The following is a 4443-nucleotide window of genomic DNA, read 5'->3' on the forward strand; positions in this document are numbered from 1 at the left end:
TTCGGTTTTAGGAAATTTTAAAACTGTCTAATATTGCAGTTTTCACTCCACGAATGTGTTAATAATGATAAATGAAGAAACTTTAATAAATGGAGTATGACCATCAGACGCACGTATGTTGATTTATGTCTTCCGAAAGTCGAGATTTCGTTTGAGGGCCTCGGTTTTTGGAAATTTTCAAACTGTCTAATATTTCAGTTTTAACTCCACGAATGTCTTAATAATGATAAATGAAAAAACTTTAATAAATGGAGTATGACCATCAGACGCACGTATGTTGATTTATGCCTTCCGAAACTCGAGATTTCGTTTGAGGGCACAGGTTTTTGGAAATTTTCAAACTGTCTAATATTGCGTTTTAACTCCACTAATGTCTTAATAATGATAAATGAAGAAACTTTAATAAATGGAGTATGACCATTAGACGCACGTATGTTGATTTATGTCTTAGAAAGTCGAGATTTCGTTTGCGGGCCTCGGTTTTTGGAAATTTTCAAACTGTCTAATATTTCAGTTTTAACTCCACGAATGTCTTAATAATGATAAATGAAGAAACTTTAATAAACTGAGTATGACCATCAGACGCACGTATGTTTATTTATGCCTTCCGAAACTCGAGATTTCGTTGGAGGGTCTCGTTTTTAGGAAATTTTCAAACTGTCTAATATTGGAGTTTTAACTCCACGAATGTCTTAATAATGATAAATGAAGAAACTTTAATAATGGAGTATGACCATCAGACGCACGTATGTTGATTTATGCCTTCCGAAACTCGAGATTTCGTTTGAGGGCCTCGATTTTTGGAAATTTTAAAACTGTCTAATATTGTAGTTTTAACTCCACGAATGTCTTAATAATGATAAATGAAGAAACTTTAATAAATGGAGTATGACCATCAGACGAACGTATGTTGATTTATGCCTTCCGAAACTCGAGATTTCGTTTGAGGGTCTCGGTTTTTGGAAATTTTAAAATTGTCTAATATTGCAGTTTTAACTCCACGAATGTCTTAATAATGATAAATGAAGAAACTTTAATAAATGGAGTATGACCATCAGACGCACGTATGTTGATTTATACCTTCCGAAACTCGAGATTTCGTTTGAGGGCTCGGTTTTTGGAAATTTTAAAACTGTCTAATATTGCAGTTTTAACTCCACGAATGTCTTAATAATGATAAATGAAGAAACTTTAATAAATGGAGTATGACCATCGATTTAACGTATGTTGATTTATGCCTTCCGAAACTCGAGATTTCGTTTGAGGGTATCGGTTTTTGGAAATTTTAAAACTGTCTAATATTGCAGTTTTAACTCCACGAATGTCTTAATAATGATAAATGAAGAAACTTTAATAAATGGAGTATGACCATCAGACGCACGTATGTTGATTTATGCCTTCCGAAACTCGAGATTTCGTTTGAGGGTTTCGGTTTTAGGAAATTTTAAAACTGTCTAATATTGCAGTTTTCACTCCACGAATGTCTTAATAATGATAAATGAAGAAACTTTAATAAATGGAGTATGACCATCAGACGAACGTATGTTGATTTATGCCTTCCGAAACTCGAGATTTCGTTTGAGGGTCTCGGTTTTTGGAAATTTTAAACTTGTCTAATATTGCAGTTTTAACTCCACGAATGTCTTAATAATGATAAATGAAGAAACTTTAATAAATGGAGTATGACCATCAGACGCACGTATGTTGATTTATACCTTCCGAAACTCGAGATTTCGTTTGAGGGCTCGGTTTTTGGAAATTTTAAAACTGTCTAATATTGCAGTTTTAACTCCACGAATGTCTTAATAATGATAAATGAAGAAACTTTAATAAATGGAGTATGACCATCAGACGCACGTATGTTGATTTATGCCTTCCGAAACTCGAGATTTCGTTTGAGGGTTTCGGTTTTAGGAAATTTTAAAACTGTCTAATATTGCAGTTTTCACTCCACGAATGTCTTAATAATGATAAATGAAGAAACTTTAATAAATGGAGTATGACCATCAGACGAACGTATGTTGATTTATGCCTTCCGAAACTCGAGATTTCGTTTGAGGGTCTCGGTTTTGGAAATTTTAAAACTGTCTAATATTGCAGTTTTAACTCCACGAATGTCTTAATAATGATAAATGAAGAAACTTTAATAAATGGAGTATGACCATCAGACGCACGTATGTTGATTTATGCCTTCCGAAACTCGAGATTTCGTTTGAGGGCTCGGTTTTTGGAAATTTTAAAACTGTCTAATATTGCAGTTTTAACTCCACGAATGTCTTAATAATGATAAATGAAGAAACTTTAATAAATGGAGTATGACCATCAGACGAACGTATGTTGATTTATGCCTTCCGAAACTCGAGATTTCGTTTGAGGGTATCGGTTTTTGGAAATTTTAAAACTGTCTAATATTGCAGTTTTAACTCCACGAATGTCTTAATAATGATAAATGAAGAAACTTTAATAAATGGAGTATGACCATCAGACGCACGTATGTTGATTTATGCCTTAGAAACTCGAGATTTCGTTTGAGGGTTTCGGTTTTAGGAAATTTTAAAACTGTCTAATATTGCAGTTTTCACTCCACGAATGTCTTAATAATGATAAATGAAGAAACTTTAATAAATGGAGTATGACCATCGGACGCACGTATGTTGATTTATGCCTTCCGAAACTCGAGATTTCGTTTGAGGGTCTCGGTTTTGGAAATTTTAAAACTGTCTAATATTGCAGTTTTAACTCCACGAATGTCTTAATAATGATAAATGAAGAAACTTTAATAAATGGAGTATGACCATCAGACGCACGTATGTTGATTTATGCCTTCCGAAACTCGAGATTTCGTTTGAGGGCCTGGGTTTTTGGAAATTTTCAAACTGTCTAATATTGCAGTTTTAACTCCACGAAAGTCTTAATAATGATAAATGAAGAAACTTTAATAAATGGAGTATGACCATTAGACGCACGTATGTTGATTTATGTCTTCCGAAAGTCGAGATTTCGTTTGCGGGCCTCGGTTTTTGGAAATTTTCAAACTGTCTAATATTTCAGTTTTAACTCCACGAATGTCTTAATAATGATAAATGAAGAAACTTTAATAAACTGAGTATGACCATCAGACGCACGTATGTTTATTTATGCCTTCCGAAACTCGAGATTTCGTTGGAGGGTCTCGGTTTTTGGAAATTTTCAAACTGTCTAATATTTCAGTTTTAACTCCACGAATGTCTTAATAATGATAAATGAAGAAACTTTAATAATGGAGTATGACCATCAGACGCACGTATGTTGATTTATGCCTTCCGAAACTCGAGATTTCGTTTGAGTGTCTCGGTTTTTGGAAATTTTAAAATTGTCTAATATTGCAGTTTTAACTCCACGAATGTCTTAATAATGATAAATGAAAAAACTTTAATAAATGGAGTATGACCATCAGACGAACGTATGCTGATTAATGCCTTCCGAAACTCGAGATTTCGTTTGAGGGCTCGGTTTTTGGAAATTTTAAAACTGTCTAATATTGCAGTTTTAACTCCACGAATGTCTTAATAATGATAAATGAAGAAACTTTAATAAATGGAGTATGACCATCAGACGAACGTATGATGATTTATGCCTTCCGAAACTCGAGATTTCGTTTGAGGGTCTCGGTTTTTGGAAATTTTAAAACTGTCTAATATTGCAGTTTTAACTCCACGAATGTCTTCATAATGATAAATGAAGAAACTTTAATAAATGGAGTATGACCATCAGACGCACGTATGTTGATTTATGCCTTCCGAAACTCGAGATTTCGTTTGAGGGCTCGATTTTTGGAAATTTTAAAACTGTCTAATATTGCAGTTTTAACTCCACGAATGTCTTAATAATGATAAATGAAGAAACTTTAATAAATGGAGTATGACCATCAGACGAACGTATGTTGATTTATGCCTTCCGAAACTCGAGATTTCGTTTGAGGGTCTCGGTTTTTGGAAATTTTAAAACTGTCTAATATTGCAGTTTTAACTCCACGAATGTCTTAATAATGATAAATGAAGAAACTTTAATAAATGGAGTATGACTATCAGACGCACGTATGTTGATTTATGCCTTCCGAAACTCGAGATTTCGTTTGAGGGTTTCGGTTTTAGGAAATTTTAAAACTGTCTAATATTGCAGTTTTCACTCCACGAATGTGTTAATAATGATAAATGAAGAAACTTTAATAAATGGAGTATGACCATCAGACGCACGTATGTTGATTTATGTCTTCCGAAAGTCGAGATTTCGTTTGAGGGCCTCGGTTTTGGAAATTTTCAAACTGTCTAATATTTCAGTTTTAACTCCACGAATGTCTTAATAATGATAAATGAAAAAACTTTAATAAATGGAGTATGACCATCAGACGCACGTATGTTGATTTATGCCTTCCGAAACTCGAGATTTCGTTTGAGGGCACAG

The sequence above is a fragment of the Silene latifolia genome, unplaced genomic scaffold, assembly GCF_048544455.1.
Source record: "Silene latifolia isolate original U9 population unplaced genomic scaffold, ASM4854445v1 scaffold_307, whole genome shotgun sequence".
In the NCBI taxonomy this organism is placed as follows: Eukaryota; Viridiplantae; Streptophyta; class Magnoliopsida; order Caryophyllales; family Caryophyllaceae; genus Silene; species Silene latifolia.